General features: G+C 40.1%; 1 long non-coding RNA gene across 1 annotated transcript; it reads left to right on the forward strand.

The window, feature by feature from the left end:
- The first annotated feature begins 7258 nt into the window (after window positions 1-7258).
- On the forward strand, window positions 7259-10753 carry LOC124171762. The gene is made up of 7 exons (XR_006867950.1): window positions 7259-7299; window positions 7464-7534; window positions 8513-8648; window positions 8722-8959; window positions 9033-9270; window positions 9344-9502; window positions 10279-10753. It is a non-coding gene; the product is annotated as an uncharacterized LOC124171762 (long non-coding RNA).
- Window positions 10754-26092: the final 15339 nt, after the last annotated feature.

A 26092-nucleotide genomic window follows, 5' to 3' on the forward strand; every position in this document is an offset into this window, starting at 1 on the left:
GGAGCCCTACTTCTCTTGTAATTGAAGGAAGTCACACGAAAAAAAAAACAAATACTTTTCTTTTCATCGTTGCTCCACGACTTCCTTTGCTCACGAAAGTCATTCTATGCTTGGGTAACCTTCATGTCCTTCTCGCCTCTTGCCCTAATTATAAATACGAGAACGTCGAGTAAATGCTACTTTTTATTAGTGAGCCGTGCGAAACGGATTATAAAAATATCCCTGCTGCATACCAATGTCGAGAAAGAACCCACGAATCCGTTTTCATGCCCACGTAATCGCATTTCAGTTTTCGGCCATGGGCTTTAGTTCCCCATATTTCGCCAGGGGGTGCTCGGGGCGTGGCATCAGATTCGGGTAGCCAAGGAGCGACAGTAAAGGAGGGCATATCATAACAATAGGGTGCTTTCCTATCATATTTTTATTGCCGAAATCGAAAATTATTACTCCTGGAGTATTTATTTCACGCTTTTAGATTTTTTAATGACGATATCTATTTTTCACGATTAAATGAAGAGTGAAAATTTTCAAGCGCACGAAAACGCGACTGGCAAGTATGAATGCCGGGAAAAAACTCCGTGTAACATCGTTCTGGTTCCCACTGCCGCAAGTGAGGTGACCTTGGGGCGAGGCTCTGAGCGCTGATACGACGCAGGCTGCTAGCGGGTCGCGCTTGGCTTAAATAAGGGTTATTAATACCTTACGAAGAAAACTTTCCGACCTTAGCCAGTTTTAAGAGGTGATTCCCTGAGCCCTGTGCCTCATGCATGCATTGGTAATCTCAGACGATGTAAAACTCCTATCTACTCGTATAGAAACTAGGTCCCTGTGACGTCACGTGGAGTGGCATCGTATGGGTGCCAATCTGGCCTTTTTCAAATGAGGATAAAATTGACCCTAGCGATTCGTCTAAACCGGTATTTCTAAAACTAAATAATTTTTATAATAAGAATACACTAATTGTGGGTAACGAATCGCAATCAATGCCTTTCGTTTTCTTTGTTAAAGGAAGCTACCCTATTACAATGGGCAGGGAGAGCTATAAAAATCTACTTCAGTCCCATACGATTGTATCACCTGCCAGACATCCTTTACCGCTACCTTTTCCCTCCTTTGGTCTGTCCCTCACCTTCACCTCATCCACCCCCACCACGTTTCCACTAAAACCTCGTATCATTAATACCTCGTTCCCATCACCAGCATTTTACGATGGTAAACCAATTCTAAGTTTGGAAACTCTGGTGGAAACCGATTCTCTGATTCGATTGTTTTAGTATCTCCTAAACTGGCAGAGGTTCGTGAGTACTAGCTACTTTTGTATTCGGTACGTAGGGATGGCCGAATTCTGGTAAGATGGAGTTAATCTCATTTCATGTGTACATATTTCTCAGTTCTTTTATACGCTTGGCGATTGATGTGGTAACTAGTTTCCATCACCACCCCGGTATACCGACGACATACCGTTTCTATTGTACTCGGAGAAGCTCATTCATGGCATGATTTTGAGCAAGTTTCTTCGACTAATAAACACGTAAATTGAATCTATTTGTCCAGGGTGAGGTTGGCTATGTCTGGAGTGAGATACTAATGGTCCCTAGTAAGCTCCTCGTGAAAGAATTTCTGATGTTGAATCTAATATTTTGCACTACAAACGCATCTACTGTTTACGTCTTTATAGGAATAGCGGGTACAGTTGTGTCATGATATGCGGTTACGGTAAAATGAATCGCGTTTACTGAAAGATGAGGGGACGGATCATAAAGACTATTTCGAAGTCTCAGGAAGGTAGCTATGCATTAATATTGATATTTGTTAAAATAGCTGAGTAATTTCCATAATATGTTATTGATTTAAGATAAAGAAGGATTTGGTTCTTTCCCGGCGAATGCTGTTGATGAAATCTTCTCGGGAAATCAGCCGGGTGATGATGGCCATTGCTGCCAACGTTTCGATGGCCTTCTCTGCCATCGTCTTCAGGGCGAATGATGGACGACGACGACGATTTAAGATAGATTCATACAGTCTAAATGATCCCTTTTTATGGATGACACCATCTTGAATTGAGTCCGAATTTTTTAGCCGTCGATATGGTTGATACGGTTCAGTATACTCCCCTTAGCTAAAATATTCACCAATTTGCAATTTCTGCAGCGGATTTGAGTGTTTTCTTTTCTCAGATTATCTCTAGTAGCAACATGGTGAATATAATGAAACTTTTTGTACTCATTATATTCTTATTTTACGGAGGATTTTTTCCCTTTTTTTCTCCGCTCGTTACGGCCTTGTGCGCGTATGTAGGATTGGGATTGTCTTTGGGACGCATGGAATGACGGAATTATGGTAAGATGGAAATACTCCTAATAAGATGGAATTATACTCCTTTCATATGCGTAAAAAGATGAGTCCCTTTACACAAATTACCATTGAGGTAGAAGATCCTATACATGCAGTTTATATTTTGCATACATACCTACTGGTTATATTTAAAGCCAATTCATGACATGATTTTGAATGAGTTTCCCCGTGGCGTGAGATATTAGTGGTCCAGGTTTACGGCTTTGTGCGCGTAAATAGCATAGTGAATAGGATTTTTCCCCGTAATGAGAACTGTAGATGCGGAAGCTTTAATCTTAACTTCGTCTCAGTCAGATGCGAAACACGAGCCTCTGCCCAGATCAAACCCTTAATTTTCTACTTGATACGGGAACGGAAATTATGCTGCTGGGCGCCTTGAATTGTGTGGAGGTCCACAGTGTTATATTATTTCTTTCATTTCTTCTTCATTTTCGCATCCATGAGTTGGGCTCAATCTTTATATCCAATGTAGCCGTCCTTGTTACCTAGGAGACTGTTAACAATTAATATTTTATCATCATGGTGTACATTTTATTTTTCAGCTGTAATTTAGAGTCACTTGTGTCCAATAATCTTTTGTAATGGTGTTCCCTCGTAAAATTCGAAATCACTCAAAGGGAAACTTACAAACATATTACATAGCGTATTGATCATCAATATACAAAAGTGGTAAATTGGTGTTTGGTTCATAAACACCGGGATAGCATAACATAAAAAAAACGGATTATCTAAAGTTGTGATTTTCTGAGAAATTTAAATCTCGGGTGTCCTAATATCCTTGAACGGCTCTTTGATGAATTGAATTATTTCTATGGTAACAAGATACTTTTTTCCTTCTTGTTTTGCCACAAAATCCTTTTTAAAACTTCTCACCCTTTGATCATGCATTCCATATTCTCGGGGCTGCTCAGAGCATCCTTATACTTACCGTCACCTTCATAAATTAATGCAAATCAGTAATATTTGTGGGAAAATTTTGTCCTTGGTTGTACATTTTATTCTTTTTCCCACTTCAGCTATCTGATACCTAAGATAGGGAGCATTGAATATTTGCTATAAATCCCAAAATTCATTCCAATTCTGCTTCCCACATTGACTCACACCCCTAAAATAAAACCATCTCCAACGTTGGAATCCTTTGCCTTATAACGAAAAATATGTCCCTAGGAGCTTTTCTAAATCTCAATTCATGTATAAAAATACCACAACGAGCAATATTCATGCTCAGGCTAATTTTTTCTGAGCTTCCCCGTTTTTCCATCCGGCGGCGACAAAAACTGACATTAAGCGAGGACATTTTCGCGGGGAAAATAAACGTGCCAACTCGGAAATATGAGATGATGAGACGATTCGTTCATTTTTTTTAGTCGGAGCATTCTTGGTGACCCTTGGAAGAAAGGGGAAATTGATTTATCTGCCTCTGAGTTAGTCACTTGATGCCTTTTCAAAAAGTGTTCAACCGACTTTTGTATCTATTTATATCGTGTAGAAATCCATCCTGGTACAATAGCGTAGGTTTCCGCGGCGATGATCATGGTGCGTATGGGTTTCCGGGCGCTTCAGTCGCGTTCGTCGGTATTGGGTGACGACGGTTTCGAGAGCCATCCTGCTCCCGTCTTCAGGTCGAAGTGGAGAAGCTTAATTTTCCGCCGAGTTATATAGCGTGGCCCCTGGGCGCTGATTACGTATTTAAAAGCGCATAAAACCGTTTCAGGGTTGACTTGGTGGACATTCGATATATCCAAGGTAAAAACTACAAATGGCAATTTCCACACTTAAATACAGAACTCAACTACTGATCATGGTATCTCACATCGTCACTTCGTCTTTCCAGCTGCTGACCATTACGAGCTATGCTTAAAAAACTTATTCATTCACCCCTACCGACCCTATCTTCCCCTTCACGCCCTTCTCTTTCGCAGCTCAACCGATGCTCTTTGACTCCTAAAGTCCCGACTGTCCACATAAAATAGCTAGCAATAGCTATTGGTGTTTTATATTTTACTTGAAGGATTTTTGTTCGTGTTTCGTAATTAGATGTTTCCTTTGTCAAGTCAGAGAATTGCTTGGAGAAAAAGAAAGGTTTTTTCTTTGACTGATATCTTTACTCAGTTGGATTACTGCTATTAGGCGAATTGGGGTTTACATATATTTTTCTTGGAAAGTTAGCTTCCGGTACATATTAATTTTATGTGAAGTGCTTTTCTGGCGTATCGATGACTTTCTAGTACTTGCATATTTTCCAGCCAGGGTGGCATGAGTTGGCGTACACTTCCCTTATTTGTTAATGATCGGTCTGGAAAATTGCTCTTTTCACATCCCGACAAACACCAAGACCCTATCTTCATCACTCATTTCGTCAATTAGGTTATTTGCGAACAAAGATTTAGTATTTTTATAGAATATTTATACTCGTGGTAATAATGCTAATGTGTATTGATTACTTCATCTTTATGCTGTCTTATCTGCCATCGTTTTTTAATACAGCAGAACAAATCATTTTTGTGCCATTTTTGTTTTTCATTCATTTGAATCTTATGCCAGGATTAAGAAAGAACGTTGAATGCTATGGGAAGTATGAATGCAATATTTTCACCAATTCTATTTATCTAGGTGACGAATTCATGGTCATTCGATGGCACAATCTATCGGAAACCATGATAGCATTAATGAAATAAAGAAATAAAAACTTTGTAAGGTTCGCTGTTATTTAATTATGGGCAAGACCCGGGTTTCGTAACTTGGTTACATCGTGAGGTGACTGGTATTGCATGCAACTTATATTTATACACAAAGTACACAAATAAGTCAGTGAGGACATTTATCAGAAAGGAAAAGGGCTGGTTGAGAGGGCGGGGGTGAGGGTAAAGCACGGAATGGGGGGGGAGGGGGAATTGGGGAAGGGGCAGCCTTGATTTGGGACAAGGGTTTTTCCTGTGAGGATAGGTATCTGAGCAGCGAGGGGAGAGCGGGGTTAAAGTGGGTGAGGAGACGAGAGCTAAGGAAGGTAGCGGTGTTGGGGAAGAAAAAGAGAATTAGCGGGGTACATTGGGTTTTTCTAAACCATAATAGTCTATGATAGGTCGTTGAGTCCGGCTGCGGATGGTGCTGGTATGGGTTAATGACTTCCTGGAAGGACATGGGTCACTGGGGGAATTTTGGTAGAAGCACTGCGTAGTATTCGTTCTTGAAAATTTTTAACGGCACACAGGTGGATAGGCACTTGAAAATTTAAAGGTTGTCACTGTAGGAGTTCACTGATGGGGATGGAAAAGGAACAGGAGTGGGAGGGGAGCACTTGTTCGTCGGCAAGGGGGGTGTTGTCCTTTAAATGTTGCATTGTCTCCAACGTTTCCAGGGCAACGAGTCTCCTCCTGTTTTCTTCTGAGTGGAGGATGTCCGGCTTGAAATCACTTTTGTGTTTGCCATCTAATAAATGATTGGCGAAGTTGGATTGCTCTTTTTTCTTCTTGAAACAGTTGTGATGCTCACTTACTCTGATCTTAACACTTTTCTCCGATCTGCTGATGTATTTCATACCACATTCGTCCCACTATAGGCAGTAAATTCCACTTCTTTTCTCTGGTGGGAAACGATCTTTGCAGTTGGGTAACAATGTTTTGAGAGTTGAGGGGGTGTTATATGCAATTCTGTATTTTTCTATCGGGAAGCAGGAGGTAACAGAATGAGAAATATTTCCTATGAAGGGAATCCTGCTCCAATTTTTTGGAGTGTTGATAAGGGAGAGCGAGGACACCATTGATAAGGCCTGTTTCTTCCGCACATTATTGAGGATGTTATCTATTATTGCACCTTCAACACCACGCCGCAGTCTGCATTTCCCGCCCTCCCCTGATTTATCTGCCGCCTCCCGATTCAGGTCCCTTCGGAGCAGCGGGGTCGTGCGCTTGTCTCGCCCCGCTGCCGTGCGGGTGGCAGCACGCATCGCGAATGGACTGTTGATGCTTCCTACACCTCCTCGTAACTACCTCTAAGCCATCTCGCGGCCTCGCTTTGGTCTGGATGATGATGGGTAATCCGCCCAGCATTCTGAGCAATGCGAAGTAAACCCGCGTAACGGAAAGGTATTTTTCATTGAATTATTGCTGAAATGGACTGAAATGTCAAAATCTTTGAGAAATAAACAGGGTGCCTAAGGTGACAGTGTAGTTGAAGTGGCTGAATCCAAGTTTAACTGCAGGAAATTTCGACGTTATTATCAAAACAAGAAATAACAAATCTATATCTACAAGATGCCTCAATAGGCGTCCAGTGGGAGGTTCTGGGACACTGAAAGTCAACTAGTCAGAGAATTGCATGTTTGTATTATATTAATGTCTGAATTCTACCATGCATTTATTTAATTCCTTCGTTACTCGGGAGAAAAACAAAGTCCCTTGCTTGTCCTTCCGGATAAGTATTTTTTATTTATTTTATCGCTTTTTATAATCTGGAAATATGTAGTGCTAATTTTAATGAAGCCTATCAATGAAGAGTGTCAAGTCATAGCCTGACATTTCTACGTAAGCCCTAAATGAAGTGAAAATTTATTTATTCGACATTAACTTACCGCCACGAATAAAAAATCATAGATCCTTATTGTCGAAGAACGATTGAGGATAGATCAATAGTTTTTCTCGAGTATTTCAGATGTACCCCTTGCCAATAAGCCAATTATGCTTCTAATCTATCCTTACACAGAGAACGGAATAAAGTTCCTGGACTAGTTAGAGAAGCGCAAGCCATCATATGAATTGCCGCAGTCACTGAACTAGCGTTTCCACCACGATGCGTCAGTCAACCCGGGTTACATCGGTTGTCACCATAGAGCATCTGGAGAGGGCGTTAGGTGAAAAAAGTGAAGCCAGCAGAAACCTGTTTACCCGATGCGCTTTTGTTCGTCCGCCATATTCCTTTACCCCGCTCGCTCGTTTTCTCATAAAGGTACGTGTTAAGAAAATCACCTAATTTTCAGTAATCCGATGCTGCTGAAGCATTCTGAACGTATGCTGATATTCTAGAATTCATCTTAATACTGATATATTATTTTCTCCGTTAAAAAGTGAGTATTTAACCTTGAAAACGACATTTTTATTCAACCTTCGCAGATGGTTTGCTGCGCGGCTAACGGGTGCAGTAATTGCCCCGATAAAAGGATACCAGGAATTACATTCCACCGGTAAGTTGCAAAATAGTCAATTATTAGTAATATCTGTAGCATTTGCTTGAAGTGCATGGTGAACCTTGTTAATTGTCTATGTATGTGCCACGTGCAGCAGGTGGACTCCTGTGCGGCAGTTTACAGGTTAATTGCTACTTAATACTTATCAGTGCTAAAATTATATTATTCTATGTTGGATTTTGTCATGAGCGATAATGCTTATCATAATGAAGTAAGAAATTTAAAAAAATATCAGTTCGTTTTTGGAACTCTTTTCATCTCTGCCTACTTTCGCTGGTGAACATTTTGGTGTATTGACATAATGGTAAAAAAGGTACCAATTCGCTGTGCAAGTTGTGAGATGTGAGTGAATACTGTGCATCATTGAACACTTAGTGTTCAGATATTAGGTCTATTTAGAGCGGAGATACGCATGGCACTCTAAGGCACCAAAATTCGACGTCTGTTAAAAAAATAACATATGTTCAGGTGGTTCTCAACCAAGCATTGGCAAATTTATTTTGGTTTCCACAAATTGTGGAAATAAGATCTAAAATGCAAAATTAATAAGTTATTATACTGGCCTTACAATTGCGTCTCATGTTTTGATAGGAATGCCAGGCAATATTACAATTATCGACAGAAAAGTTATTATGATCATTAGCGATGACCAGTAGCATCACTTACTCAGCAGCAAAAGAGCATGAAATTCTTCCTCTGTTGATAGGTTTATATACACCTTAATTGATCTCATTGAGAAATAAAATGCTCAGTCTTAAAAACATCGTTGTGAAAGCATCATTTGACAGTATTATTGAATCTTGACCACATAACATGCCCTGAATGTGTTTTGTCTTGTTCCATAGCCCATTCATGTCCCCATATCTCTTAGAAAGTGGAGGCCACATGTTGTAATTAGTTTTTGCTGCTAGTTACTGCAATGTTTGGTTAATATCATTTTTCATTTAGCTCTTGTTCATCTTTTTTTGCTCGTAGGTGTTGTTTATATTTGTTTTTGTGGTAACAACTTTGACTGGAGGCTGACCAAATGATATCAACATGAAGTCTAAAATGAACTGTATTATGGATTTGAAACGACTTCTTTTTAATTGATGGTATTCTTTTCCTATCGGTAAGTTTATTTCTGTTTAGATAATATTATCAGCCATGCTCGGATTCCTTTTTAAGAGGTAATTTCTTTTCAGAGTGTTTCCTGCACACATTCAGCTGGTTAAGCATGTGTTGCTGCATTGGATGTTTAACCACAGGGATATGTGCTGCATGTTCCATGACTAAGCTGAATCATAATTACCTGGCTTTCATCTCCTTGAAGGGTGTCTGTGACTGGAGGCTGACCAAATGATATCAACATGAAGTCTAAAATGAACTGTATTATGGATTCGAAACGACTTCTTTTTTATTGATGGTATTCTTTTCCTATCGGTAAGTTTATTTCTGTTTAGATAATATTATCAGGCATGCTCGGATTCCTTTTTAAGAGGTAATTTCTTTTCAGAGTGTTTTCTTCATTCATTCAGCTGGTTAAACATGTGTTGCTGCATTGGATGTTGAACCACAGGGATATGTGCTGCATGTTCCATGACTAAGCTGAATCATAATTACCTGGCTTTCATCTCCTTGAAGGGTGTCTGTAACTGGAGGCTGACCTAATGATATCTACATGAAGTCTAAAATGAACTGTATTCTGGATTCGAAACGACTTCTTTTTAATTGATGGCATTCTTTTCCTATCGGTAAGGTAATTTTTATTTACATAATATTCACAGCCATTTTTCGTGTTGTGTTCAAGAGTTACTTACTTTTCAGGAATGTTTTTGAGTCCATTCTACTTGGTGTAATGCTATGTTGGATTTTTTACCTGAGGAATAGTTATGGCACGTTCCACGCTGATGTGGAACATGAGATATAAACTGTATTCTGGATTTGAGATCACTTCTTAAGAAATGGGAGTGTCACTTCCTATTGGTAAGTTTTCCATTTGTTTTGATAATATTCTCAGCCATTTTTCAGCTGATATTCTTCTTCAAAATTTACTGCCTTTTCATAAATGGCTGGAAGTCATCCTGCTGCTTGTAATGCTGTGTTGGATATTGTACGTGAGGAACATTTATCATGTGTTCCATAACGGTCTTGTGTCAGATATATGAATGATTTGTCATCGTATTGAAAAATATGTAAAGGATAATAGCCAGATATCACCTGAAGATCAATAAAAACAAGACTAAGAAGCTAGTATTCAGTGGAGCAGAGGAGACTAAGACGAACATTAACCCATAAAAGCATAAGCTAGAATGGGTGAAAGAGTTTCCTTACCTGGGAAACCCAATTATCAAGGATGGACAATGCAGGATGTAAATAGTCAGTAGATTAGCTCATTGAAAGAAGGCTTCCTGCAAAAAGGAAGGTCAGATGGGAGGGAAGAAGGGCAGAGGAAGGTCCCGAATTAATGAGGGAAATGTGACAGGTTATAAGGGATGTGAAAGAGAAGAAATCCATTGCTGTGAAAAGGTTAGCGGACAGGAGAGAGGAATGGAGAGCTGTGTTAAACCAATCTTAGCATTGGTGGCTAATGATGATGATGAATGAGTGATTAAGATTGACTTGAGGTCTTTGCTGAATTGCAATATTTGTTCGAAATATCCTATTCATGGTGAAAATGTTTTTTTCCAATAGGTTAGGTTTTTTACCAGCATAAATTCACTGCCTATATTAAATGACTCTAAATTTTCTTTGTTTTCCAGAAATGTTAATGTTTTATGCTACCTTGAAAGTTAAGATTGTTTGATGAGTGATGGAAGTGCATCTACAAAACATTCCATGAAAGTACTTTGGATGTATGTTAGGTTTCCTTTTCCTAATGGTGAGAAGCATTAATATGGAGGACATGATTGGAAATGCCTATTTTATATGAAATTCAATCACCAATCCTGCTGTTTGGTAAGTGGTTAATTTTAAGACGTGAGTTAGCTTGAATAGTCAGAAAGCATACTATAGTGGTCATTAAACGATGGAATATTTTATTATTATTGTAGTTATTTAATGAAATTATAAATGCAGATATTTTGGTAAATGATGAAATGTATTTGTCAAGGAGTGATAGTGTTGTGGAATGGTGATTTCATATTGTTCTGTTTTATAGTTTCCCAGTGGACCTTTAACTTTTTAACGGAATTCTTGAATTACTGCATTTCAGCTCCTTAGCAGAGGAGGGGGGGGGGGAAGTTCAGCAGAAAGACAGTGCTAGTAGGAAGATCACCCTCTCGACATAAGAATTATTTTGCAGAAAGTTGTATGCAAATTGCAATTGATCATTCATTGTTCTACTGATGAAATAGAAACTTAAGTGATAGCATTTTTCATAAACATCCAGAGGTTTACCTTATTGGTGATACTAAGAATTTGATATATCACACAGACTCTGTCCATAGAAATTGTCAAATATATCCTATTTAGGTGTAATAGAGCTGAATTGTTTTTACATATTTTTCATTGCAGGTTCAGCTAATCCAGAAGCCAATGTAATTGAGGGTGTATGAACATACAGAAATTGGAAATAATCCTGGGTGTGTGGCAGCCTCATCGTGTATTCATAGTTCTCTTGTTAATCTGAATACATTATAATGGAATGTTACATCATGTCTGCCTAAGATTTATTGTTAATTTGGTTACTTTGTATGAATTGTATAAGTAATCAGTTTGAATAACATTGTTAAGTCATTCTGGAAATCTGAAAATGTAACATTTAATGGGTGTGTACATTATATAAGTTGGAAAATGGCAATAGTTTTCTTTTTTTAATACCTCCTTCAAAGATATCATTTAATACAGCTGTCATCCACGGTGCATGTTCGTCTGATTTTGGGGAAGGAAAATAATTTCTGATTTGTCAGCACTTGAAATTCACCAGACCCATCCTCAATTTCTTCAAATACTACTGTTTTGATAGCAGTTTACTCGGAATTGTAAGCAAAATCTCTTTCGATATTGTCTCTTAGCCGATATTTTACTTACCTAATGCGCAAATTTGTCCTTTGATGAGGAAGCCCTTTCCATTTAATGGCCACGAGGTTTTTAACAGGAGTTTCGGAAATGATTTACACCGTGAAACACTTGGATATTGAAGTTACATATCCGAAAAAAAGTCCGGTGATAAGAATGGAAGGTTGACCTCTGTGTGTACAAAGTTTTTCCAACAATACTTTAGTACAGCATTGATAAGTAATTGTAGGCATGATTTCCGTTGTGATTATTGTTTGATGAAAATAAGATAGAGCCAAGCGCTCAATGCAGAAATTTTTAACCGACTATCTTTTCGATGCACTTGTTGAGAAAGATCATCGATTGACTCTCGTATCCTTCCCAGGCCAACAGCATCATGAACGCGTCTACTTCCCACGTCAAAGTTCCTAAGTCTTACTAAATCATTTCTTTCCTTGAATCACGATTTATGTATATTTTTGACGGATTATAAGCCAAATAAAATCTTGTAGTGCACGCAATAGCAATTAAACGTCGTTATTATCGTAGCATTCAGTGTCCTCCCATTCCTCTCTCGTCCATTTATCCTTTTTTATTTACTTTCATAACTGAATTTTGTTTAAAAAGTTCTACTGTGATCATCTCAAGTTATAACTTAGTGGTTTCACATGAATTCATCAGTTATTTTTCACCTTACGGCTGAAAATTAGTTGCTAATGTCGCAAATGACTTGTCGTGCGTCATATTTTTAATTTGCTACACCGTGGTTGAATCGTTTATTTCATCCAAAAGATGCATTTTTTCCGGTTTTATATTCAACAGATAACCTTCCCTCATCGGTGGGAACGGCTTTTTCCGGCTGTCAATAGGTAAAATATTGAGTTTCCTTTGACGAATTCCCCATAAGGAACCATGTATTTCTGCTCCACCCGGGGTAATGGAATATGGCGGACCGGCTAAAGTGCCACGCCCCCCTGGCTTCACTTTCCTACCGTAGGAGGGGTAGCTAACGCCCTCTCCAGATGCTCTATGGTTGTCACCTCCGTTCTCGCTTCAAAATATTACCGTCGTGGGGGCTTACCAGTCTATGATGAGCGTGTTGGGAGCGGGCCACATCTCCCCGCCCTGGCTGTGCGACCTCTTATGTCCCATCGCTCTCTCGCGGTGGCATTCGGAAGAGTAATGTGCGCGAATGGAACACGAGGGGGGTCGTGCCTCTCGGTTGAGGTCAGGCGTAGTTTAGGGATGCAGATCGGAATGATGAGCTCCCGAGTTATTTAAAACGAGCTCTCTCCGACTGGATCCTTCGGCTGGGCCGCGCCAACTTTCTCCTGCTGTGAAGCGATAACGCCAAGGGCACGGTCCAGCGGCCTCCCAGCTGCGGTGGATACAGGGGACTTGGTCGTTCTCGCCCTTGTAGCATGGGGAGGTGAGATTCAGTAGCTTGCTTTCTGCTGATGTTCACGGAAAGTTATATATGGAGTCCTAAAGCCTCCATTTATCGTAGACAAAATCATAGTCCATGTCCATGAAGTTGTAATAAATATTCCAATGAGGCTAAGTTACGAATCTATGTCTTCACGGCGTTAATCCAGTGTTTCTTCGGTCTGGAGTTTGCTGATTACGAAAATCAATGCAATGGACATAAATGAGTTGGAATAGGTTTGGGAGGGAAAGGCTAGAGATCCCTTATAAAACAGAATTTGCGGTTAATGTCGCTCTCGCGTGGACTACCGTCGGTCAGTCCCTCTAATGAGGGTTCGTCCTCGACTCCGAGCCTAATCCGACCCTTTCCCGGGGTCCGAGCTCGCGACGGATGGACCCAAAACACCGGGAGGGCCCCCACCCAAGTGGGCCACGTGTAGTACAATTTTGATTTTACAGTTCCTCTCGTGCTATCAACAATTTATTGCCTTTATCGTCCTCTTGATGACACCAGAAATACGGTCCTTTTTTGATCGTCTTTCTACGATGATTTTCAAGAATTTTATCCAATCTGCGCTAGAAGTCCCGTTTTGACTTGGCAACGCTGCAGCCATTAACTTTGGGGTGGGATAGGCTAGCCCTCTCACTCGACGCTCAACAATGGCAAACCCTGTTATGACCTGGGAATTGGAAAGTTGCAAAGAATTGAAAATTGCATACTAACAAATACGTCCACATTCATGCAAAGGAAAAACTTGCCAACTGCTCAAACAGACAAGATGAGAAGGCATAAAGGCCGCTTTATACGGCGAATTTTCATTCGAAAGATCATTCGAATTAAATTCATTCGTCTTTCGGTGGGGTATGACGTACTAAGTGGAGATTCGAACGGTACGAATTGATAGCGGAAAACCATTTTAGTAAATCGTGCGTTTTGTGATCTCGTAACGAAGTACATAATAAGTTGTTTTCGCTGCAGGGCAACGATGATTATGCTTCAAGATAGTGCGCTCTGATCACAAGGAAACTTACTCTTCAAATGACCATATCATTTATATTATTCACGGAATCATTCAAGCGAATTAGGCCATGCTTGAAATTTAATTCTTATGTGTTCCTTCAATGATGAGAGATAGGCAATACTGTGATTTCATAGGGGAGCCAAGATAACGTAACGGCTCATTTTGCGTTCTACTGTGTTCATCGACTAAACAGAGATTTTGTCATTAATTGGGGCTCTCGACCCAAACTTTAGCGCTCATCTCATGAAATACATTTTAGTAATTGGAAATTATGCAAAATATTGAAACAATCGAGGAGAAAAAGGACGTTTTTATTCATTGAATATCCCGAATGTCATTTCCGAAAAACCCATTGTAGACAATTGATGTTTGTGAATTTATGTTCTCTCAAAGTACATATTATTATTTGAGCTTTGTATGGTTACTTTTCTTCTAAAATTTTAAATATGATCTTAAAATTCCGAGGTGCATGCCAATGGCAAGATGGACGCCGTGCGCTGATATCATTCACGGAAATCGTTGAATCGCGTTGAATCTGTGTGGTATTTAATTAAATGTCCAAAATTCAAAACTATTTTATTATGTTCGTATTACAGACCACCTAACTCAGATATAACGTCAATGTTGGATTTTCAAAATCAAATAAACAGCGTAGCATCCAAGTATCCTGAAAGAAACTTGAATGTGGGTGGAGATTTCAACGTACCTTCTATAGATTGGGAAACTTATAGCTTCATTCCTGGTGGGAGTGATAAAGTGATCTGCGAGGCCTTATTACACACTTTTACATCTAATTCATTGCTTCAAATAGCATCCGCACCAAACAGAGGAGAAAGTATTCTTGATTTATTAGCGACAAATATACCACATCAGGTAATAAACATTGGCACTGTTGAAGAAATAAGTGACCATAGGGTAGTAACTGCAAAGCTTTCTCTAAATACCGCTGTAAACTTTAAAAAGAGCGTAAAATTTTCATTTTTAAAAGAGCTAATTTTGATGGGTTTAAGAGTCATCTGAAAATTGCTTTCCCAGCGTTTCAAGAATCAACAATAAAGTTAAATGTTGAGGGTACTTGGAAAGCTTTTCTTTCGCTCGTAATCTCGGTAATAAATAGCTGCATCCCTAGTAAAACAAAAAAGAAGGCAGCGAGCCGAGATGGTATGACGCGGAAGTGAGAAATTCATTTAGGCGAAAAAGAGCGTGTCATGCTAAAATGAAAAAAGTCAGCTCGGATTTATCCACAAATGAACGCGAGCTAATAATTAAAAAATATAGGATGACTAAAGCCACCACGCGGGAAGCGTTCAGCAATGCGTTCACGAATTTTAAAAGAAAAACACTAGTAGAGCAGTTACAGGATAACCCAAAAGCGTTTTGGTCATATGTTAGGGAAGTTCAAGGTAAACGATCTACCGTATTTTCGCTGAGAAACGACAATGGAGATGTGTTGACAAGCAGTTACGATAAAGCCAATTTATTAAATTCCTACTTCAAGAGCGTGTTCACCGAGCCTTCCGAGAACTCACCCGAGACCGATGACAATCCCTGTATACATAAGATGCCAGCTATTGACATTAGTACGCTCGGAATAGAAAATATATTGAAATCGCCCATTACTTGCAGTTAATATTCAGTAAATCCAGCAAGCAACACGAAGTACCTAATGACTGGAAAATCGCTAATGTAGCGCCAATATTTAAAAGTGGAGACAAGGAACAGCCATCTAATTACAGGCCGATATCTTTAACGTCCATCTCATGCAAAGTCCTTGAACACATCGTAGTCAGCTCGGTAATGAAACATCTAGACGCGCAAAACTTATTAATGGGAAATCAACATGGATTCAGGAAAAGCAGATCGTGCGAAACTCAGTTAGCGCTTTTCGCCCACGGTATTTTAGTCTCCGGGGAAGACAACATTCCAGTAGACGCGATTTTTCTTGATTTCAAAAAGACATTTGATAAAGTACCCCACGGAAAGTTAATAATAAAACTTAAATCTTATGGTCTAGACGAAGATGTCATTTCCTGGATTAGAGAAATTTTGAGCAACCGTGTCCAAAGAGTAGTATTAGACGGTGCAGTCTCCAATGAGGTTAGAGTCACTTCTGGCGTTCCTCAGGGTAGTGTCATTGGCCCACTCTTTTCACTAGATTGCGCGCCGAAGGCGCGTTTAAAGCCGTTCCGGTAAAGCGATGTTTACCCCTACCAGCCAGTTTACAATACAATAATTTTGGGCGCAGTTGTATATGTTGTCGGGGTAGTGTGTTGTTTGTGTTAGCAGAAACTTACATATTAAACATCAAAATACACTAAGCTACATACATCTTGCAATTTCTTTTACAGAAGAATGATGAGTACAAGGTAATTAAAACGGAGTTGGAAAGAACGTCCACATTTGTAATGGGCTCTTTTGATTTTTTTTTTTTTTCCTCCTCTGTTGAATACGTTTTATTTTTTCATTGTTTTTAATAGTTTTTATATATATATTTTTTTTATTGGCCCCTTTATTTTTCTTTTTAGTTAGTTTTTTTTTTTTTTTTTTTTCATATTGGTTTTGTTGCTTTGTTATTATTATTATTTTTATTTTTTTCTTTTTGTTCTTTTTTATATATATATTTTTTTCTTTCTTTTTTACTGTGGACACACAAAACAATGCTAACCTAGCAATACTAATATCTAGAAGAAGGAAAGATATAGGATAGACTCATAGAAGAGTAGCTTGTTGAGGCAGTCTGTATGTTGTTGGGATTGTAGGATCGTAATTCCAGATGTCTGTAAGGAGAGTGTTGTTTGTTTCCCTGAGCCTGGACTTAAAGTTTTTTACTAGTTTGTTGATAAATTCTCCAATGGACGGAACACCGTGAGCGCAGCGAATATCTTTGGTCCTTGTGAGTCGGGAGAGGTTAAGTAGAAGGCGGAGGGATTTATTTTGGAAGGATTCCAGTTTATCTCTGATGGATTTATTGTTAGCGAAAATCTCGCAGCCGTAGAGTAATGAAGGACGGACTATTGCAGTATAAAGCCGGATTCTAGAAGAATGCGGTAGCGGGGAGGATGAGGAGCAAAGGGAATAAACCGCTTGCCGTGCCTTGATGGCTTTAGCAGTACTGTATTTTAAGTGGGGTAGGAAGGTGAGTTTGCTGTCCAGATAGACGCCGAGGAATTTGTGTGATCGGGCTCTTGGTATACGGATTTTGTTGATGTGTGGTTGTGTTTGTGGGCCGAATTTTTTTCTGCGTGAAAAGTGTATGTGTGTGCTTTTGGAGGCGTTGATGCGAATCTTCCAGAGATTCGTCCATTTATGGATTAGTCTAAGGTGAGTGTTGAGTTTGCCTATGTTTGTATCTCCCTTCCATGATGTAGCGGCAATTGCTGTATCATCGGCGTACATGTGGAGCGATGTTTTGCGTGTGGAGGGCATGTCGTTTACATAAATTGTAAAAAGGAACGGGCTGAGGATGGAGCCTTGAGGTACTCCAGCTTCCATGGGTCGCAGAGATGATAACGTTTTGGCTTCGGCGACTCGGAATTGACGGTTGTGCAGATAGGAATTGATGAAAAGAATATCTGAGGGAGGGAATTTCAGGAGGTGAAGTTTGTACAGGAGGCCTTTATGCCAAACTCTGTCAAACGCTCTTGCAACGTCGAGGAAGACCGCGTCAGTTGTGTAGCGGCGGTTGAAACCGTGGCTGATTTTTTCCACTAGTCTGAGGATTTGGTGGGGCGCAGACATTTTGCGCCGAAAACCAAGCTGATCAGGTCGGATGAGGCTGTTTGCGGAAGAGAAAGATTCGAGGCGGGACAGAATAAGAATTTCGAGAATTTTTGAAAGATTAGAGAGTAAGGAAATGGGACGAGAGTTTCCGGGGATTTTTGGATCTTTGCCTGGCTTTGGGATGAGGATGACTTTGGCTTGTTTCCAAGCAGCGGGAATATATGGGGCAGAGTAACAGTGGTTAAAAAGATCAGTGATTGCAGAGAGAAAATTTGGGGAACGGCTGGCATATTTCAACTGGGAGTTGGAAATGTTGTCCAGCCCGGGAGCTTTCTTGACAGGAAGAGTGTTAAGAATATTGCGGACTTGAGAGGGATTGGCGATGGTAGTGAAAGTGGAGGAGGGGGGAAGGTTATTGTAGAATGAGTTTATTTGGGGTTCTATTGGAGAAAGTGAGGAATCAAGGGATGTTGTTTGTTGAAGATGATCAGCTTGGATTTCGACCTTCTGGGCGGGATCGAATATCAAGGTTGAGTTGGAGGAGATTGGATGGAATAACTGTTTGTCCGTGCGTTTGAGAGCGCGGATGGTATTCCAGATTGGTTTCTTTTGGGGATCAGTCGGATTTTCTAGGGTAAGTGTTGAGATGTGGTTCTCCCAGAGTCTTATGCTATATTTTTTAATTTCTTTTTTCACAGAGTTTGCGAGGTTATTATAGATGGTTTTGTCGGAAGGGATCCTGAACTGCTGCCATACACGACGAGCGGTGTTACGGCGTTTGATGAGGTTGACTAAGTACTGTGGAAATCTGTCTGGCCTTTTGGCGCGGGGAATAAATGTACGGGAGGCGGAAGTTTTGGCCGAATGAAGTGCAGTGGTGATGGCTTCTGTTTGTTTTTCTATCAATTCCGGCGTGGGATTGGATATTGGGGGGAGAGTAGAGAGAGAGTCATTTAGAAACGTGACAAATTTGTCCCAGTCTGTGACAGTAAATTCGGAGGGCAGTAGCGTAGTATTCGTTAAGGGAATGGAAAATGAAAGAGGTAGATGATCGGAAGTGAAAGAATAGATTAGAGAGGGAGTGAATTGGATGGGAAGATTGGAGGAGAAGCCGAAATCGATTACATCGCTGGAACGGGGAGCATAGTGTGTGGGTTGGAGTGGAGAGAGAGGAAGGAGGTTTCTGTTTTTGACGTAAGAGTACAGGATTTTTCCATTTTTGTCGATTCTATTGCTGTTCCAGTACGGATGTTTGGCATTCCAATCGCCGAAGTATATTCCGTTTGAGGCGGAGAACAGGTTATCAAGGTGGTCTTTGGTGATAAGTTTATTTGGCATGTGATATACTGTGTAAATGTTTAAGGGACCGGCTTGAGTGTGTACCGATACACCAAGAGCTTCGAACACTTCTGGAGTGGGGGAGTTCAGGAGGGAATGGGGAATGTTACTTCTGATTAGGATTGCAACTCCTCCGCCTCGGCGTGTGTTGCGGTCCAGTCTGTATATGTTAAAGTGTGGAGAGAAGAAAGAACGAGTTGGGTTTAGGTGTGTTTCCTGCAAGAGTATGATATCTATGTTGTTGTCTACGGCGTACTGAAGGAGTTCGTGTTTTCTAGTCAGTACGCCGTTGCAGTTCCAAGAGATGACCTGTAAAGAGTGTTTGGTGGTATGGTGTTGGTTCATGGCGAGGGCTGGAGGAGAAGCATTTACTCCTATTCCTTCTTTATATAAACGACACTGGCGAAGTAGGACACAGTAAGTTACGATTATTTGCAGACGAAGCTGTAGTTTACAGAGAAATCCGTTTCAGCAAAAATATAGATGAACTAACGAATGACCTTGCTGCTATCCAAGCTTGGTGCGATGCTTGGTAGTTAGAATTAAATTTGAAAAAATGCGTCGTAATGCATTTCTGGAAGAAGAACAACACCCTACGACGTAGCTATATGATTCGGGGTACCCAATTAGAGACTGTTGAATCCGTGAAATAACTAGGAGTTAGACTCAATAATGATCTATCGTGGAATAAACATATTCGAGAAATAACCGGTCAAGCTAATCTTAAAATGGGTTTTGTTAAAATAATATTAGGAAAGTGCGACGACAAGGTGAGAGAAATTAGCTAGTTTTCCCTAGTTAGACCACATTTGGAATACGCTGCCAGTGTTTGGGTCTATCATGAAAAAGGCTTAATAACAGAGTTAGAACGCGTGCAAAGAAGAGCTGCCAGGTGTTTCATAGGTCGTTACGATAGTCTTGTTAGTGTAACTGACCTCTTAGATAAACTCGGATGGGAATCTCTGTCGGACCGTAGATTGATAAATAGACTAAACCTTTTAGATAAATTCAAGAGTCTTTTCTGACGAAGTTAACCATATCTTACGGACGCCAACATACTACGAAGATCAGATCATATAAATAAAATAAGAGAGATAGATTGTAGAACATACAGATTCCGAGTGTCATTTTATTCCACGATCAATAAGAGATTATTACGACAGCAAGAGGACTTGTAAATATATTGCATGACTTGTAGTGTAGCCTACTAACATATGTAAAAATTAATGCATGTTTCTTAATTCAATTATTATTTCTAACAGCATATAGTAGTATAGTTTGTTAGTATACGGGACGTTTTTTGGACGGTGTGGTGTGCATGTGGGAGTCCAAATGCATGCTGCATGCTGGTGATTGATCACCCCCTGCCAAACACCCTAGAGGTGGCTCGCAGGGTATTATGTAGATGTAGATGAAAACATTCAAGCAAATTATAACATGCCTAAAATTTTATTCAAATTATCATTCGAACGCAGGAAATTTCTGTTATACACGGTTAATGATGGTCATTCGAAAGATCATTAGAATGATCTTGCGAATGAAAATTCACTGTGTAAAGCGGCCTTAAAAAAGGAAAATTTCTGAAACATGAATTAAGGAAGACATAAGTTAGTAGGATACACAACAAGTCAACAAACCTATTGGTAAATTCTACATCTACACCTAACACCATGGTGTTTGGCAGGGGGCGACCAATCTTCAACATGCAGCATTGAAGACGAAACTCCATGCAAGTGTAGAACTAAAAAGGAATACAAAACATGCAGAGAGTCGTCCGAGGGAGTGACGCGAATAATTCTAGTAATTACACCATTGCTATTGTTAATAATACGAGGGAAGAATAACGATTTAAATATCTCTGATTTGCAGTCTATTAATACAGAGTCGTCCGAAAATAATCGTAGCTTACTGTGTACTACTTCGCCAGAGTCGTTATATGTAAAGAAGCAATATGAGTGGGCCAATGACACCACCCTGGGGGACGCCAGAAATGACCTCAACCTTATTGGAGACTACACCATCTAATACCACTCTTTGGACGCGGTCGTTCAAAAGCTCTCTTACCCAGGAAATGACATCATCATCTAGGCCATAAGATTTCAGTTTTATTATTAACTTCCCGAGAATTATTATTCTGCGTATGACAGTGGTTTTTTGGACCTCCAATATGTCTAATTATTCATTTTTTCAATGCGTCCCGGATGAAAAGGATTCTTCCGTTCGTCCCACCCGTATCTGCTTCCGCTCTCCTCCGCTTCTCCACCCGTATATGTTCATCTAACTGCGCCCCCCCCCCCCCCGCGCACACAACTCGCTGTCACCGCTCGCCCTCCTCCCTCAAAGTGCTTTATGCCCTCCATGCGTCTTCAATCCTCATTACGCTTCGTGTTTGTTTTTTCGCCGCCTCCCACACCAAGCCCCCCGTCCCTCTCCACCTCTTTCTCTAACCTTTTCGACTCCTTATCTTGGACTCGCTAACTTCACTGCCAACGTCCGTACACACCTCTTCTTCCCCTCCCTCACTTCTCCCACTAACCCATTCCACTCTCCGCAGCTAACTTCGCATACGAACAGCACTTTATCTGCTCGATACATTTCCCTCACTGCGAGGACCATCTCGATACGGTAACGAGGCCCGCAGAGCTCGTAAAGCTGTCAGCGAGAAAGGATTCCGACCCCCATCCGATCTCCGACTCTTTCAACTCCGCTCCGCAGCCTCTGTCCCCTCTGTCCCTTCTACTCGTGGTACGGCAAGTGTTGAGGAGAATTTTCGTACTTATCAGCGGTGGAATATTTGATTTTTACCCTCACGCCAAAGAGTAATGATAATAGTAATGTCTGCAATGATCACAGGTTCCCCCAATTACGATCAATACATGAAACTATCTATATAATAAATAAACGGATTCATCTCAAGTGATCGTAGAGCTCAATGAACTTTATTCAGTTACGATAATTGAAATGAAGTCGGGCAACACATTCAATAAAATCATATGTAGGCGGGAGTCGAAATCGCGATCGTTGTTGTGGCAGGGGAGGACTTAATCAGCCGGCACCGAGACCGGCGAAGTCATTAACTCTTTTACTGACACAGAGTTTTCGTTCTAATTTTCCTGTGAATCGCATCGTTCGACGTACGATTACTTAATGAACCAGTGATGTTCGTCGTGGATGACATAAATGCACAGCAGTTATTAGTATGTTACGATGTTGGTTGGTTCATCAAGTTATCGTTCGCTTATTTTTCTTACGAAATTGTCACCTACCGCGAAATGAGTGAAGACCTTGACGTTGACATCGTCTGTTCAAGCAACGATCATGCGTGGAACCAGGCGTGAAGACAAGAACTGGGCCCTATCCATTGCAGCGGCATTCATTACGTTACTTCCGTAGGACGTCTGCCTATCGCCTTATATGGAAAGTCAACATGAAGGAGTCACATATCTTGGAGTTACAGTAACTTCAAATCTATCGTGATATCTCTTATGAGTAATAAATAATTGCAGCATAGATCTGAAGGAGCAGGGATTCGTCAAGCGTTTTGGCTCTGTGGGAAGGTTTTCGGACCAAAAAATGGAAGAGATGTTACTTCGCATACGTCTAGTCTCTTCTCGAATATACTGCACGCTTATGAGATACACCGCATAAATATTTAACCCAGGCGTCAAAAACTGCTTTGGGCCAAACGGGGAGTGGGAGTCTCAAGAGACTCATTAGTCACGTATTAGGCTTAGATTGTTTGAACCATTAGTAATCCACGCCACTCCCGGAGTAACATAGATCATATTAGGCGGCAGATATTTATCAGAGGCTGTCCGATTACTTCAAGAGGACTTTTTTGGAGGGTAAAGTATAACACTCCTTGAGTCGGATGGTAGACTTGGTCACTTTGGTGCTTTACGTGAATAGCAGGCTTAAACCGACATCGAATTTCACTCCGCTCGTTCCCTCCTCGTCCATTACCAATTCTTCGAATTATCCAAGCTGTCTGTAGCCTTCAAAAATACCATAACATGACTAAATAAGTTTTACTTATATAGCGTCAAATATAGTATTAGCTTCCGATGAAAGTGCATCAGCGAATTAGTTTTGTGTTGCATGGAGCGATGCATTGGTATCGTAGCGTAGATCGAAGTATAGGATTAAATTACTTTGGAAATTCGAAGAAGATATTTTCTCAGACGACATGAATGACATCCTTCGTTTACTATCGCACTATAGTAGACGTGATCATGAGAATTAAATAAAAGAAATAGACTGCAAAACAGAGAGATTTAAAATGTCATTCATCCCTTGTACTAATAAGGATAGCAACGTTGTCTCAATTGATAGGATTAATGGCATCGCTCGCTAGGATCACTCATTGCACGTTTTTCCATAGCTCTAACCTTGCATGTATTTGCTATAGGAATTAATAACCATTACCAAGTCTTTTTTTTATGAATAAGCATGTATATTTTGCAAGTATGCGTAATATTTCTATGACCGTGCGGAGTGCATGTGGCAGTCCTCTTGCATGCTGCATGTTGGTGAATTGTCACCCCCTGCCAAACACCCTAGAGGTGGCTCGCAGGGTATTATGTAGATGTAGATGTAGATTATAGGACTTCAGGATGCTTACACATCTGACCGAAAAGTTTACGCAAGACTCTTCCAAAAGGATAGGTACAGGAATTCGATTTTCCAGTTGAAAATTAGGCCGAGATAAAAACGCTAAAAATGCATGTCTTATTCATTCTTTAAGGATGAGGGATGGTGTCCTAACATGCGTCTCCACGCATCTATTAAGGCGGTAAGCGGTTTAATATTTACCTATGCATATCTAATATGGGGATCTAAGTCCACTGAGCCTAAAGCCATTTAGTCCATGCATAAATCTTATGTTATTATCTCTGCATACACGCTATCGTAAAGCACTTTTGACACACAATGCGATGAGAATTGTACTCACAGAAATTAATCCCAGAGCATTGAATACCGAGCGCATGTTTCCGCACAAAAAAAAATACCTATTAACTGGAAAATTTGCTTCATCGATAATTTTAATTTTAGTCTTATAATCGGAATCATTTGCAAATAATCGCCCAAACAAGAGTAAAGGAGAAAAAAAATTAAAAAAATATTTTTTTGGAAACAAATATATTATGTGCCACGAATTCGGTTACCAACGCCAAAATGTCAAGTCACGCCACACGCAGTGAGATACTCTGCCTCCGTCTTGTATTGTCTATTCTTGCGAGTCACAAATCAAAGCAAGTCCTCGAATACGCTTTGCTTTCACTAATATAAGTGTGACGACAAAGTGAGAGAAATTAGCTACTTTTCCCTCGTTAGACCACATTTGGAATACGCTGCCAGTGTTTGGGACCCTCATGAAAAAGACTTAGAACGCGTGCAGGGGGAAGCTGCCGGGTATGTGAGGGGTCGTTGCGATGGTCTTGTTGGTGTGACTGACTTCTTAAATGGACTCGGATGGGAGTCTCTGTCGGACCGTGGATTGAGGGATGGACTAAACCTTTTAGATAAATTCAAGAGCAGTATCTTTTCTCACGAAGTTAAAAATAAGAGAGATATATTGTAGAACAGACAGGTACAGAATGCCATTTTTCCACGATCAATACGAGATGATAACGGCAGCGATGGAACTCATAGATACATTGCATGACTTGTAGAGTAGCCAACTAACCTATGTAAAACTTATTGCATGTTTCTTAATTCAATTATTATTTCTAACAGCATATATTTGTTAGTATACGTGACGTTTTTGGACGGTGTGGTGTGCATGTGGGAGTCCAAATGCATGCTGCATGCTGGTGATTGATCATCCCCTGCCAAAACCATAGAGGTGACTCGCAGGGTATTATGTAGATGTTGATATAAGGCAGAAAGTTATAGATGGATTTAGGGGGTGGTGGGCACAGGTATGGGTCCCCCCTCCCTCCCAGACGCTTAAAATATAGACATCTACATAATACCCTGCGAGCCACCTATAGGGTGTTTGGCAGGGGGTGACCAATATCCAACATGCAGCATGCAAGAGGACCGCCACATGCACACCACACAGTCAAAGAAGTACGAGAATATATTACGCACACTAGAAAAATATACATGCTTATTCATAAAAAAATTGCCAATGGTTAGTAATTCCTAGAGCAAATACATGCAAGGTTAGAACTACGAAAAAACATGCAATGGGTGATCCTAGCGAGCGTTGCCATTAATCCTTTCAATTACGAGACTATTGCCGTTATCATCGCGTTCTTTTTGATTCATGTCAGCAGTAATAGAGTTATATTTAGAGGGTACTTGAAACACACGTAAATTCAGGTTTCATAATTTATTTCCCTAGCAAAATAAATATAAAAAAATAGTGGGCCGAGATGGTATCAGAAGAATGGCCGCGAATCTCAGAAAATCATCAGAATTTAAAACAGTAAAGAGTGTACCATGCAAAGACAAAAACAATTCGTTCTATTCATTAGCTATTGATCGCGAGTTAACAATAAATAATATAAGCTGTCTAAAGGGAGCATATAAAAAACTCTCGTTATTATGCATGAAACTTATTAACATTTTCATATTAATTACTTTTATATTAAAATAAGTATATTCGTACATTAATCGTTGTATCTTGTTCCAAATACCAAGTACGAAAGAACCGTTTGCAATTCAGACCCTTGTGCTTCCCCCTACCCAAAAAAACTTGGATCTGCCCTTGGTTATATCCGTCATTTTTTATGACCAATAGTGTCCTTTTTAAAATGAATTTTCCTTCATAGGTGTTAGCTTCCAATTCCGTCTTAATTTTCCGAAAATAAGTAGCTTGAATAATCTAACGGCAACGATTAATATTACCGAACAGATTTGGAAAACTTTTCCAATTTGGGACTTATCGGTGCCTTAAAGTGATTTAAGGATTAAGAAAGGTGAATACTTACATTTCAAATGTCTCTGCAGTTGCTTTTCTTTAACGCGTTTTACCACCTTGTTGCCAATACCAAACCCGTGAATTGTTTTTGCGTTGGGATATAATACCAATCCCGACAGCGAATGGAATGAAAAATTTCATACC

The sequence above is a fragment of the Ischnura elegans genome, chromosome X (genome assembly GCF_921293095.1).
Source record: "Ischnura elegans chromosome X, ioIscEleg1.1, whole genome shotgun sequence".
In the NCBI taxonomy this organism is placed as follows: Eukaryota; Metazoa; Arthropoda; class Insecta; order Odonata; family Coenagrionidae; genus Ischnura; species Ischnura elegans.